This window comes from Phocoena phocoena, chromosome 14 (genome assembly GCF_963924675.1).
Source record: "Phocoena phocoena chromosome 14, mPhoPho1.1, whole genome shotgun sequence".
In the NCBI taxonomy this organism is placed as follows: Eukaryota; Metazoa; Chordata; class Mammalia; order Artiodactyla; family Phocoenidae; genus Phocoena; species Phocoena phocoena.
In genome coordinates, this window is record NC_089232.1 from 7,784,106 (window position 1) to 7,798,937 (window position 14,832).

Genomic DNA, 14,832 nt, shown 5'->3' on the forward strand with positions numbered 1-14,832 from the left:
GATGAACCCAAAAGCCCTTTTTATTCCCATCACAATGGGGTTTTTTTTTTAATTTTTAGCGTTTAAAAACATATATTTATTTATTTTATCCATTTATTTTCCTTTTTTTTTTTTTTTTTTGCTGCATTGGGTCTTAGTTGCAGCACACAGGATCTTTGTTGAGGCATGCGGGATCTCTTCGTTATGGTCTGCTCGGGTTTCTCTCTAGTTGTGGTGTGCGGGCTTCTCTTTAGTTGTGGCACACGGGGCTGAAGGGGTCGTGGGCTCTGTAGTTGTGGCATGCAGGCTCTAGAGCACATGGGCTCTGTAGTCTGTGGCACACTGGCTCTCTCGTTGAGGTACACGAGCTCAGTAGTTGTGGTGTGCAGGCTTAGTTGCTCTGTGGCATGTGGGATCTTAGTTCCCCAATCAGAGATCGAACTTATGTCCCCTGCATTGGAAGGCAGATCCTTCACCACTGGACCACCAGGGAAATCCCTTTTTAGCATTTTAATTTGATTCTTTTTCATGGTTTCTATTCCTCTGCTGAATTTACCAATCTGATCTTGCATGGTATCTACTTTTTCTTTTAGGTCTTTTAAAATATTAATCATAGTTAATGTCTGATAATTCAACGCATGTGAGTCTGGTTCTCATGATTGTTTCATCTCTTCAGACTGTGTTTTCTTGTCTTTTTGTGTGAACATAATTTTTTTATTGGAAGTTGGAAATACTGAATAGGACACTAGATATTAAGCTAAGTATTTTTTATGTTTCAAGATGGACCTGCCTTTCCTTCTCCTCAGACTTAGGGTGGTGATTTGTGTTAGTCTAGTCAGGAGTTGGGCTGGTTTGAAGTTTCTCATTGGTTTAGCCACCTTCACTGCACTAGAGGCTTCAAGTCCCTCTAGCAATCTATATTTATGTGGTGGGCTAATTTGCCAGTGAGTTTTTCTGAATATGTGCTCTCCATTTGGTTTTGGATCTTCCTGCTACTCCCCAGAGAGAATCGATCTCATATAGTTCTCCCTGATGTATTCCACCATTAGTTTTTATTGGATGCTTGCTAGCATGTATGAGGGAAGAGGGTAGGTGGGTCATTCTCTGATATTCTGATTAAGCCTCAGTCTTAGGAAACCCTATAAACCTGGGTCTCAGAGGTGCAACCTTCACAAGAATTCCTGTCCCTCCCCCAGGGGTAGAACATTTTATTTTCTGTTCTTCCCTACCTGCAGCAGGTTTCCACTGGTGACCTTAGGGTACCGTTTTTGTCACCCTTCCCTCCACATATTAAGGCTTTTGCTCTCCAGGGAAGATATGGGATGTGGGTCAGCCAATTTCGTCAGTGGCTGATGTTCCCCTCTCTCAGTCAGAAACACAGGAGAGTTTTCTCAGAAATCTTTTCTAATCCTTTCTACAGTCACCTGGTGGAATTCCTGGGGGGAAATCCTGCAAGAGAAGCCTCTCTTATATTAGCTTCCATTTGGCTGTTAGCAATTTGTTCAGAATTTCTAACTGAATCATCATAGTGACCTATAAGTGTTCAGTGGCTTCTGTTCTAGGTAAGCAAATGCTTGTGTCCTTTTTCTCCCAGCAAGCATATGTCTCTGTCCAGATTTCAGGTAAATTATTTGTCTTGTAACCTCAGTTCTCTAATGCGGCCAAGATAAGTCATTAATTTGTAGTGTGCCTTGCTATTTTCTTATTGTAAGTGTGGTAACCACTCTCTTTCAAGCTCTCTACACCTCTGGGCTGAAACTGGAAGTCTGCATTGGCAATTTTTTTTCTTTTTCTGTTTCTGTTTTTTTTTTTTTTTTTTTTTTGCGGTACGAGGGCCTCTCACTGTTGTGGCCTCTCCTGTTGCGGGGCACAGGCACCGGACGTGCAGGCCCAGCGGCCACGGCCCACGGGCCCAGCCTCTCCGCAGCACGCGGGATCCTCCCGGACCAGGGCACGAACCCGCGTCCCCTGCATCGGCAGGCGGACTCTCAACCACTGCGTCACCAGGGAAGCCCTGCACTGGCATTTTAATTAACACAATGCCCTGGGAAGAAAACAAACAAATCAGATTTCCAGTTTTTCCTGTCATCTTCATGCATCAAAAGCCAGAACTGGGCTTCCCTGGTGGCGCAGTGGTTAAGAATCTGCCTGCCAATGCAGGGGACACGGGTTCAAGCCCTGGTCTGGGAAGATCCCACATGCTGCAGAGCAACTAAGCCTGTGCGCCACAACTACTGAGCCTGCACCCTAGAACCCGTGTGCCACAACTACTGATGCCCGCATGCCTGGAGCCTGTGATCTGCAACAAGAGAAGCCACTGCAATGAGAAGCCCGCGCACCACAACCAAGAGTAGCCCCTGCTCAGCTCAACTAGAGAAAGCCCACGCACAGCAATGAAGACCCAATGCAGCCAAAAATAAATTAATTAATTAATTAAAAAAAAACTGGAAAAAAATTTTCTGTCAGAGTAAAGGCACCTCCACGTAGAGTTAATGCCTCCAAGACTATAGTTTTTACCTTTATATCTTCATTACGACTTCAGATCATGGTGTAGTAAGTTGTTTTCTCACAGTAAACAAGTGTTAGTCAATAAGTTGTTAATACTGTGGGCTCCTTTCAGCCACACTTGGAAACACTCCTATCCTTATGTCCTTAATCTACTGGGTTCTAGTATTTATTATTTGGTTTCTGGGGAGTAGAGTCTTACTTACAATCCCTGTTTTCTTTGATTTCTCTCACTTCCTTTTATTTAAAAAGACATTTTACAAAATTTTCATGAGGAAGAAATCAAAACCTGATTTTCTAAAGACCTTCTGGAAAACTGGGCTTTTTGTCGGAGGAGGAAAATAAGCAAACAACAACCAAATTCCTCTCTGTTTCCACATCTTCTCATGGCTTCCATGGTAAATAATCCATTTCCAATATCAAATGCATGTGATTAGAGACAATGTAATTTAGGAATAAAAGGAAGATTTTAAAATAACAGTCTTTAAATAAAAATAAAACGGAGATTTTTATAACCTAGAGTTCAAGTTCATAGCAGTTTGGAAATAGGTGTTGAAAACTAGGAAGTTTAGTCTTTTCCCCCACTTGTGTTTTCTTTTTTACAACTCAAGATAAACATGCACACAGTTTTAAAAATCGTAATCTATAGCAGAGGTCAGCAGACTTTTTCTGTAAAAGGCCAGATAGCAAATATTTTAGGCCTGCAGGCCATACAACTTTTGTTACAGTTACTCAGCTCTGCCATCATTAACACAAAATCAGCCATAGGTAATACAAATGAGTGTGACTGTGTCCCAATAAAACTTCGTTTACAAAAACAGGCAGCAATCCTGTGGATCATAATTTGTTGACTCTTGAGCTATAGAATAATTTGAAATGAAAAATCAAAGCCTTGCACTCCCAGAGGCCATCCCACTCTCCAGAGTAACCACGTTTAACCATTTTCTGTATACTTTGGGTGGCTAAACCCATAATTCTAGATAATATGTGTATAACTCTATTTCTTGATTTTTAAATTTTGCATGGCATCTTCTGAGTCCCCCCTATGAAATACGGGAAAATTGCCTGACTCACATTATCTGTACCCTACATTACTCCCTAAGACTTATATCTTATAAACATATATATTTATAATTTTTCTTTTACTTTTATAATTTTGCTCTTTCTTTTTCCATTAACAGGACACAATTTCTCTTGATCATCCCCTCCCCTATACTCCTCCCCATCCTGTCCTGATTACTGTCAGTTACAATGTTACTTTTACAATACCCTTGTTATAATGTTTACATTCATTTTGTAAATTAATTGTATCTTTGGTGCTCTGCCAGATTCTAAAACTTACAAACTAAGAAATAGCATTTACAACGTTTTAACTATGTAAATATTAATCACTATAGAACCAATTAGTGTGATTGGAGAAATAAACATAATCCTCTGGGACTAAATCCATCTCTCCACAATGTTCCAAGCATCAAAGCCATGTGGATTGTTTTTTCTTATACTCCAGCAAACACTCAAAATCATACTGCATTTTAGTTTGCCGTCTTATCCTGAAAATCCTATCGTTAATCTTCAAGAATTCTTGTTCTCGTCTCCTTTTTCAGGCTCACCTATTCTTGTTTCATGGGGATTCCATTTCTTTCTTTTTTTTTAATTAATTTTTTTATTAAAGTATAGTTGATGTACAATATTATATAAGTTACAGGTATACAGTATAGTGATTCACAATTTCTAAAGGTTATACTTGATGGAATAAAATTTATATTTTAAGGTAGGACAGGAAAAAATTAAACATAAAATTCTCTCTCTGTGCTTGTTGGAGCCTTCTTCCTCCCTAATGTGCAGTGTGCACCTGCATTACACGTTAACCAGAGCTCCCCAAAGATGGGAGTGCCTGCTCAACTGTAAAGACGATTTTTTTTTCTTTCTTCTGATGCTAGCAGTGTAACTTCTTAAAAGAATAGCACTCTTTCCCAGCTCTGTAGGGGGTCATGGTGACTTGCTACTCGCTTTGTACGTGCTTACCTGGATTATGTACTGTTGGTGACCTTTATGTAAAATATCGGTATGTCATTTTGATGTACGATCCTTTGTCTCAAAAATGAATATGACTAAGCCTTTGACTTCTAACAGGCAGAACAGTTTTCAGAGCTGTCTGAGAATCTGCTTCCTGGGTTATAATCCTCAGTTTGGCTCGAATAAAATTTCCTTTTTTCTTCTTGAAGAAAAGATTTTCATCAACATACTCTATTTATAGTTACTATAAAATATTGGCTATATTCTCCGTGTTGTACAATATATCCTTGTAGCTTATTTTATTTATTTATTTACTATTTTTTAAAAATAAATTTATGGGCTTCCCTGGTGGCGCAGTGGTTGAGAGTCCGCCTGCCGATGCAGGGGACACGGGTTCGTGCCCCGGTCTGGGAAGATCCCACATGCCGCGGAGCGGCTGGGCCCATGAGCCATGGCCGCTGAGCCTGCGCGTCCGGAGCCTGTCCTCCGCAACGGGAGAGGCCACAACAGTGAGAGGCCCGCGTAACGCATAAAAATAAATAAATAAATAAATAAATAAATAAATAAATAAATAAATTTATTTATTTTCGGCTGCGTTGGGTCTTCATTGCCACACGCAGGCTTTCTCTACCTGCGGCGAGTGGGGGCTACTCTTCATTGCGGTGCACGGGCTTCTCATTGCAGTGGCTTCTCTTGTTGTGGAGCATGGGCTCTAGGCATGAGGGCTTCAGTAGTTGTGGCATGCGGGCTCAGTAGTTGTGGCACTTGAGCTCTAGAGCGCAGGCTCAGTAGTTGTGGTGCACGGGCTTAGTTGCTCCGCGGCACGTGGGATCTTCCTGGACCAGGGCTGCATTGTCCCCTGCATTGGCAGGCAGATTCTTAACCACTGTGCCACCAGGGAAGTCCTATCCTTGTAGCTTACTTTATACATAGTAGTTTGTACCTTTTAATCCCCTACCCCTATGTTGCTCCTCCCCTCTCCCCTCTGCCCACTGGCAACCACTAGCTTGTTCTCTGTGTCTGTGAGTCTGCTTCTTTTTCATTATATTCACTAGTTTGTTGTATTTTTTAGATTCCACATATAAGTGATATCATACAGTATTTGTCTTTCCCTGTGTGACTTACTTCACTTAGCACATAATACCCTCCAAGTCCATTCATGTTGCTACAAAGGACAAATTTTCATTCTTTTTTTACGGCTGCGTAGTATTCCATTGTACGTGTGTGTGTGTGTGTGTGTGTGTGTGTGTGTGTGTGTGTATCATATATGTCTTTTGTATCCATTCATCTTTTGATGGACACTCAGGTTGCTTCCATATCTTGGTTATTGTAAATAATGGAGCCATGAACATTGGGATACATATATCTTTTCAAGTCAGTGTTTTCATTTTCTTCAGATATATACCCAGGAGTGGAATTGCTGGATCATATGGTAGTTCTATTTTTAGTTATTTTTGTTTTCCACAGTGGCTGCACCAATTTACGTTCCCACCAACAGTGCACAGCTGTTCCTTTTTCTCCACAGCCTCACCAACATTTGTTATTTGTATCCTTTTTGATGAAAGCCATTGACAGGTGTGAGGTGATAGCTCATTGTGATTTTGATTTGCATTTCCCTGATGATTAGTGATGTTGAGCATCTTTTCATGTGCCTGTTGGCCATCTGCATTTACTCTTTGGAAAAATGTCTATTCAGTTCTTCTGCCCATTTTTTAATTGGGTTGTTTATGTTTTTAATGTTGAGTTGTATGAGCTGTTTATATATGTTGGATATTAATCCCTTATTGGTCATATCATTTGCAGATATGTTCTCCCATTCAGTAGGTTGTCTTTTTCTTTTGTGGATGATTTCCTTTGCTGTGCAAAAGCTTTCAAGTTTAATTAGGTCTCATTTGTTTTTTTAAATTTTATTTCCTTTAGGAGACAGATGAAAAAATATTGCTGTGATTTATATCAAAGAGTGTTCTGCATATGTTTTCCTCTAGGAGTTTTATGGTTTCTGGTCTTAAATTTAGGTCTTTAATCCATTTTAAGTTTATTTTTGTATTGGGTTGACCAAAAGGTTCATTTGATTTTTTCCATAAGATGGCTCTAGTAGCACTTAGTTGTCTTTAACTTCATTCAAAACAATTTTGTTAGATTGTATGTAATAGCTGTCAGATCAGTGTGCATTTAAAAAAAAAAGACTTACCAAAATTGGTGAATTTTTGTGTGGCCATTTTAATATTGAAGATGGAAGAAAAAGAGCAACATTTTCGGCATATTATGCTTTATTATTTCGAGAAAGGTAAAAACGCAACTGAAACACAAAAGATTTGTGCAGTGTATGTAGAAGGAGCTGTGACTGATCAAACATGTGAAAAGTGCTTTGTGAAGTTTCGTGCTGGACATTTCTCGTTGGAAGATGCTCCACAGTCGGGTAGACCAGCTGAAGTTGATAGGGATCAAATCGAGACATTAATTGAGAACACTCAACATTATACCATGTGGGAGATAGCGGACATGCTCAAAATATCCAAATCAAGTGTTGAAAATCATTTGCACCTGCTTGGATATTTGAATTACTTTGATGTTTGGGTACCACATAAGTTAAGCAAAAAAAACCTTGACCGTATTTCCGCATGCTGTTTTCTACTTAAACGTAATGAAAACGTTCCATTTTTAAAACGAATTGTGACGGGTGATGAAAAGTGGATACTGTACAACAATGTGGAATGGAAGAGATCGTGAGGCAAGCGAAATGAACCACCACCAACCACAACAAGGGCTGGTCTTCATCCAAAGCAGTTGATGTTGTGTATATGGTGGGATTGGAAGGGAGTCCTGTATTATGAACTCCTTCCGGAAAACAGAACGATTAATTCCAACAAGTACTGCTCCCAAATAGACCAACTGAAAGCAGCACTCCACGAAAAGCGTCTGGAGTTAGTCAACAGAAAACGCATAATCTTCCAACAGGATAATGCAAGACCGCACGTTTCTTTGATGACCAGGCAAAAACTGTTACAGCTTGGCCGGGAAGTTCTGATTCATCCGCCATATCCACCAGACATTGCACCTGCAGATTTCCATTTATTTCCATCTTTACAAAATTCTCTTAGTTGAAAAAATTTCAATTTCCTGGAAGACTGTAAAAGGCACCTGGAACAGTTCTTTGCTCAAAAAGATGAAAAGTTTTGGGAAGATGGAATTATGAAGTCACCTGAAAAATGGCAGAAGGTAGTGGAACAAAAGGGTGAAGACGTTGTTCAATAAAGTTCTTGGTGAAAATGAAAAATGTGTCTTTTATTTTTACTTAAAAAACAAAGGCACTTTTTGGCCAACCCAATATATGGTGTTAGAGAATGTTCTAATTTCATTCTTTTACGTGTAGCTGTCCAGTTTTCCCAGCACCACTTATTGGACTGTCTTTTCTCCATTGTATAGTCTTGCCTCCTTTGTCGTAGATTAATTGACCGTAAGTGCATGAGTCTATTTCTGGGCTCTTTATTCTGTTCCATTGATCTGTGTTATGGCTTCCATTTCCTGAATTCTCTCTCCTTCCCCTGGAAACCATCCTCGGTTTACTTATCTTGGTTCTTTTCTTTGAAGCTGTTGCTTTTCCTCAAGGCTATCTTGGTTGTCCATTTGTATTTATGGATGAAAGCCAGACTGGTTGATCTGGGGAGTGTGTTGTGGGTACCTCTGTACTTGTATAACCCTTTTCTCCCCAAACTCCCCTTCCAGAACAGATAGACCAACTGGTAGGTCTGGATGTGGAAATTCAACTGGTAGCTTCCTGGACAGGGAAGTTCCTGGACAGGGAGGTTCAACTGGTAGGTTCAATTTTAGGGTGCACGGGTGGGAAACAGATGTTTAGTCCCTCTCACCTGCAGAAAGCTCAAATAAGGAGGACTTTCCTCTGGGGTGGGGCACCAACATCCACACTGGGGCCTAACCCTAACCCACCCACCCCACCATGCAGTTCTTAGAGGGCAGCTCTCCTGATTTAACAGGAATAATATTCAGAGTTGGCACTGTGACAGAACTGCCCAGTGGGGCTGCAGTTCTTCAGAGACCTTTGTAGAATCAGCCTAATTTCCACCCCTCTTTCCACCAGTGTGGTTTGTGCCCTGTGAAATCTGAACCTAGAAGTCTTTGGGAGCCAACATAAGGGCTCTTGCTTTCAGACCGTTTTCTCTTCTGCATCTTCTGAGCTGTGGCTCACTCTGCTGTACGTAATTCAGCAATGTCATCGCATCCACCTTCCACCTTCCAGAAGTATATCAACATCTGATCTGCTGCTGGCACTCCTGCTGTCAGCTGGCTTGTGGAGTTATTCTATTTTGACTCCATTTTACAGTATTCTCAGGGGAATTGTGGGAAGGAGGCAACCTAGAAAACCTGAAGCTGGAAGGTACATTTCTCCACTGGATGAAATACACAAGGTGGATTTCCCTTTGGCAAAATTTTAAGCCAAGTAATTCCTACAAATAGACAATATGGATAATCTCATAAAACAGAAATATTTTTCCATTGCCTGAATAGAAGAAAGAGAACTTCTAAAAACAGAGATTTGCTAGTTTGGAAAGGTTTCCAAGGCAGAATTTTAACCTGGGTTTCCCCTTGTCCAAAGAGCAAGTGATTCTTCATTTCCTAGGAGTGTTTGAAAGAATATTATTAGTCCATTAAGCAGAACTGGTTTCTCCTTCCTCCCTGTATATTGTTATCGTTGATCATTTTATCAGCCTGGAAAGCTACACGTGAGGTCAACAGCCTAAGTGGCACTGAGTACGTGTCCCTTCTAAGGTGCTGAAGGGGTTAATCCCTTGACCTTCTGAGTTGGAGAAAACTGCGTTGAAGGGGCTGAACGGGATGCACAGAAATATAAGATGTGTGAGTCATTAGTTCCAGGAACTTAATGTTCTCAGTGAAAAAACATTCAGAGCAGCCAGATCTAATGAAGCATCTTTAAATTAATTGGATCCCTTCATAAAGTCAAAGGATAAATTAAGTAAATGAATTGGTTGAGGCCAATTGATTTGTAGTTCACATTTCTTCTGGAAAGACTTGACTACAGACTTCTTTTTTTTTTTTTAACATCTTTATTGGAGTATAATTGCTTTACAATGGTGTGTGTGTTTCTGCTTTATCACAGAGTGAATCAGTTATACATATACCTATGTTCCCATATCTCTTCCCTCTTGCATCTCCCTCCCTCCCTCCCACCCTCCCTATCCCACCCCTCTAGGTGATCACAAAGCACCGAGCTGATCTCCCTCGACTACAGACTTCTTACTGCGTTTCTGAAGCCGCTTGATTTAGTGTTGATGCCTTTTGGGGCCGTTGATAACTGCCATGATGATTGAGGCCTTGGAAGGTATACAAATGTGTTTTTCACAATATTTATTGATACATCCCCTGCCCACGAAACATGAACAGGCTGCTGAGAATGTTACTTAAAATAAGAAAGAAACCAAAGGGCATTTTTTCCCCCATAATGCACCACTTAAATACCAGCTACAAACTGTCGCTGCTCAGCTTGCACTTTTATGACCCTTTGGGCCGGTGGCATGAAAAGCAGCTCTGGGTACTGCCTATAGGGACATGCCAGGCTGGGAAATCGGCTTCGAAAATGCCAAAGCGTGTGCATGTTCACTAGTTTGGATTTCATGATAGTGTAAAATGGACACGGCCTAACCTTAATTTCAGCCACTTTGAGGGAGAAGAAACACCATGACATGTCAGTTTGATTGGATCATGGGATGCCTGGTCACGTGTGGGCATGTCTGTGAAGATGTTTCCGGAAGAGATTCGAATCTGAGTTGGTGGATTAAGTAAAGCAGATGCCCCCCCCCCTCCTCAGTGTGGGCAGCATCCAGTCTGTGGAGGCCTGAACAGGGACAAAATGGCAAAGGGAGGGTTGATTTGGCCTCCCTGCCCTGCTCCTGAGCTGGGATGTGGCTCTGCTGGCCTCGGTGCACCTGCTCTCAGGCCTTCAGACTCCGATTGGAAGCTACCCCCATCGCTCTCCAGTCTTAGGCCTTCTAACTACACGCCAGCCTTTCTGAACCTCCAGCTGGTACACAGCAGACTGTGGGCCTTCTCAGCCTCTGTAATCATGGGAGCCAGTTCCTTTTAATCAATCTGTCACTCAATCAGTCAATCCTATTGGTTTTGTTTCTCTGGAGAAACCCTAATACACCCCCTAACAGCGATTTCTAATGGTATATTCCAAGGGCAATAACTGTCTTGTGTGTCCATACACATTTCATTTTGGGATGATACCGTGAAGGGGTCGCCCAGACGGATAGTTTACAAGTGATCATGCCCCCCACTTCAGAACAGGTTGGTGAAGCCTGGCGGACAAGAAGGTGTGTCCCCTGAGGGGTGAGGTCAGCCACGCTTCAGACCTGTGGGTGGAGCCGTGCGGGCCCTGCGAGGACGTGACAGTGACCTCGGCTGTAAAACCAGAGGCCGGAGCAAGGCGGTGTGTTTAATTTGACCTGGGAATTGCCTCTGGTTCGCAGCCAGCTCTGGGAGGGGTAAGTGCTCACCCAGGGATGTTGGGGGCTTGCCTCCAGCTCAGAGGAGAGGGCTTGGGAGGGGGAGGGAATCAGGACTGGCCCCTTCCCTCCCAACATGGACAGCCGACCGTCATTCTCCCAGACTGTATCTCGAGGCCTCTGAAGTGAGCCAAGTCTGTAAAACACACATGGTCCTGGGCCTTCTCCTGTCCTACACCTTCACTACCACTAGAACACAGCCCTGCAGGGTTGCTCTGAGATCCAGCCTTCTGGGGCCTAGGCCACGATTGCTTCCTCCTTTGCCAGAGGGCCGCCTGCAGGGGACTGCCCAGGGTGGGCCCAGGGTGGGGCGGGAGGGCCAGCAGGGTACCTGGACCTTCCTGGCCTCTCAAGGCCATTGTCGTCCCAGGGTCCTCTGCAGGCACTTTGACAGTGAGCGAGGAATCCAGCTCGATCAACCACAGGGACTGACATCTCCTACCCGATCTGAATAGCTGATAACCTGGTTCTGGGGATGTGACAAGCTCTGTTCTGCTCGGCACTTAGCACGGCCCTACATTGTAAATCTGGAATGAAGGGACGTTCTTTCCTGTCGCCAGGGTTGTAACTCCCCCGAGGGAATCCTTGAGTTACGCCAGAAGGCCCCCGGCCAGCAGCTAAATCCCAGTCACTTCCCCGCCTCGCTGCCAGAGCAGTTCACAGTCTGAGAGCTACGACACTCCCGTGAAGAGGCGGGTCAGCACTTTGCTGTATGTCACCAAGCCGTAAACGGGTGCACAGTATAAAAATAATACTAAAGTAGAGCCTGTGCTCCAAAGACAATCCCGGGAGCGTGTCAGTGAGTGTGGGGTGGTGATGGCTGTGTATTTGCCCAGTATGGGGCTGGGGAAGTTCTCACCAAGGGGTCGGGCTTTTGGGACACATTTGAAATGTGGCCAGAAATGGGGAGGCTGACCCCGAGGGGACAAGCAGGTACGTGTTCATGGCATCCCAGGGAGCCTGGCATCTCTGAACGTCCTCATGTCTCCCTGAGTTCACAGCATCCAGGAGAGACTGGGACTCCAGGGACCAGACACTTCCAACACAAGCAACACTGAGATTTTCTTTTTTTTTTTTAAATTTTTAATTAATTTATTTATTTTTGGCTGCGTTGGGCCTTCGCTGCTGCGCGGGCTTTCTCTAGTGGCGGCGAGTGGGGGCTAGTCTTTGTTGTGGTGCACGGGCTTCTCATTGCAGTGGCTTCTCTTGTTGCGGAGCACGGGATCTAGGCGCGCGGGCTTCAGCAGTTGTGGCATGTGGGCTCAGTAGTTGTGGCACACAGGCTTAGTTGCTCTGCGGCATGTGGGATCTTCCCGGGCCAGGGCTTAAACCTGTGTCCCCTGCATTGGCAGATGGATTCTTAACCACTGCACCACCAGGGAAGCCCAACACTGGGATTTTCATGCCAAGCCTCAGAAATCTCATTTCTCTTGTCTTTTTTGACAAATATTTACTGATCAACCACCAGGACCCGGGGACCGGATATGCCCCGGGGGACACACAGAGGAGAAAGTCAGGTACCGTGGCAGAGGCAGCGGTGTGGTGTGCGGTGACTCAATATGACAACTGCTCTGAGAGACAGAGGAACCCGGGGGCAGGCAGGAGAGGCTCAGGGGAGGGCAGAGGGAGCGATGCCAGGCCTGTGGTGCCTGCGCTGAGACCCAGGCCCTGAGTGGGAGTGAGCTGGGGGGAGGGGGAGGGGGAGAGGGGCACTGTGGGAGAGAAACTTCACGAATTTAGAGTCGATTCTCAAATCCATGAAAAATCACTGGAGACCTTTTGTTTTAGTCTATGTGACGCGACCATCACCCACACGCTGACAACGTTATCCCTGCATTCCAGACCTCTGCTCGGACCCCGTCTGCCTCTCCAGGGTCTCCAGAAGCCCGGTAGACACCTGCAGCTCTAGACAGCATCCGGGCCACAAGTCCGCTCTTCTTCCCATAGTCCCTGAAATACTTTGATACAGTAAGAAATACATCTATTTGGTCTCTGTCGTGTTCCTGGCACAGGAGCTGCTAAAACTCTTGCAAGTTCCTGACAGGGGTGAGAGGAACAGCTTTTGTTATTCATGATAAGCCCTGGCCCAAAGGTACCTGAGCTCATGCTAATAACGTGACTCTTGGAGGCTGGGGGCTGGTTGCCACAAGAATGAACCTTGAGATTCAAGACTGGTGCTTTCAGCCGCACCCCTACACTGCCAGGGGCGGGGGGTAGAGACTGAGTTCAGTCACCAATAGCCCATGATTTAATCAACCACAGACCCTCCATAAAAACCCTAAGAACGGGTTCTGGAGGTTTCTGAGTTGGTGAACACATCAAGGTGTCGGAAGGGTGGGGCTCCCGGAGAAGGCATGGAAGATCTGTGCACCCCTCCCCATACTGCCTCCCACCCCATGCATCTCTTCCATCTCCTGTTAATGAGTTGTAGCCTTCATGGGAAACTAGAAAACATGAATAACCTGTTCTCCTGAGTTCTGTGAGCCATTCTAGCACAATATTGATCCTGAGCAGGAGGTCGTGGGAAACCCCAACTGACAGCTAGTCAGTCAGAAGCGCAGGAGGCCTGAGACTTGTAACTGGCGTCTGATGTGGAGACAGTCTTGTGGGATTAAGCCCTGAACTTGAGGGCTCTGACTCTAACTCCGGGTAGACAGTGATGGAATCGAATTGAATTTTAGGACACCCAGATGGTGTCCAGAAAGTTAGAGGATAGGTTGATGTGAGGAAAAAACCCGCACATTTGGTGTCAGAAGTGTGGTGAGTAGAAAGCATTCAGAGTCCCTATTTCAGTTAATGGTACCTCTGCACCTGGCTGCCTCAGCCCATCACCTGTGAATCGTCCCTGCCCCCTCCCTTTTCCCACCTTGCACATCTGTCAAACACTCTAAAGATTCCAGTTCCACAATCGCCTGTGAATGCTTTCAGTTCTGTGCACCTCCACTCTCCCCGGGCTGGTCCCAGCTTGGTCTCACTGGACCACTTCAGAAGCCTCCCTAAAGGGTTCTAATCAGTGTTTAAAACTTGTGCTTTAGAGAGATGGGTTTCGGGATAGAAGTGGAGGATGGACTGGGGGCCAGTAAGAGTAGAGACAAGGGATTGTCTCAGTGCCATGAGTACATCGAGAGCACCCGCTGCGGGCAGAGGTCCAGGAGAGCGGATTGAAGATGGAGAATACATGTCATTCCCACGTACAAGGTGATAGTGGAGCCGTGACAGTGCTGGATCACCCGGACAGGGCCCCAGGGAGAAGTGGCAGAGGCCAGAGTCACTGAGGGATGCACAGAGGAGGGGACCTGGGGAAAGGAGGGTGAGCAGGACCAGGTGGCCAGAGGGCAGGAGGAAGAAGTCCAGGCTTGCAGCGCCATGAAGCTGGAGGAGTAGGGGCCCTGAGAACCTGGCACCTCTGGGGACCCAGGAAGGGAAGACGGAAGTCAGCAATGGGGAGGGGAAATGCACCTCTTCCATCTGGCTGTCCCTGAGTTGTATCCTTCATGATAAACTGGTAAATATAAGTAACAGAGCCAGGCTGTGGTGGTTAGAGAACCAGAAAAGTGAGCAGTGAGAGTGACTGGCAGCAGGAGAGCTGAGTGTTAAATTTTCAGGAATTTTGCAAGCCACAGCCAGCATTAAAACTGGAATTATGGAGCTTCCGTGGTGGTACAGTGGTTGAGAGTCCGCCTGCTGATGCAGGGGAAACGGGTTCGTGCCCCGGTCTGGGAAGATCCCACATGCTGCAGAGCGGCTGGGCCCGTGAGCCATGGCCGCTGAGCCTGTGCGTCCGGAG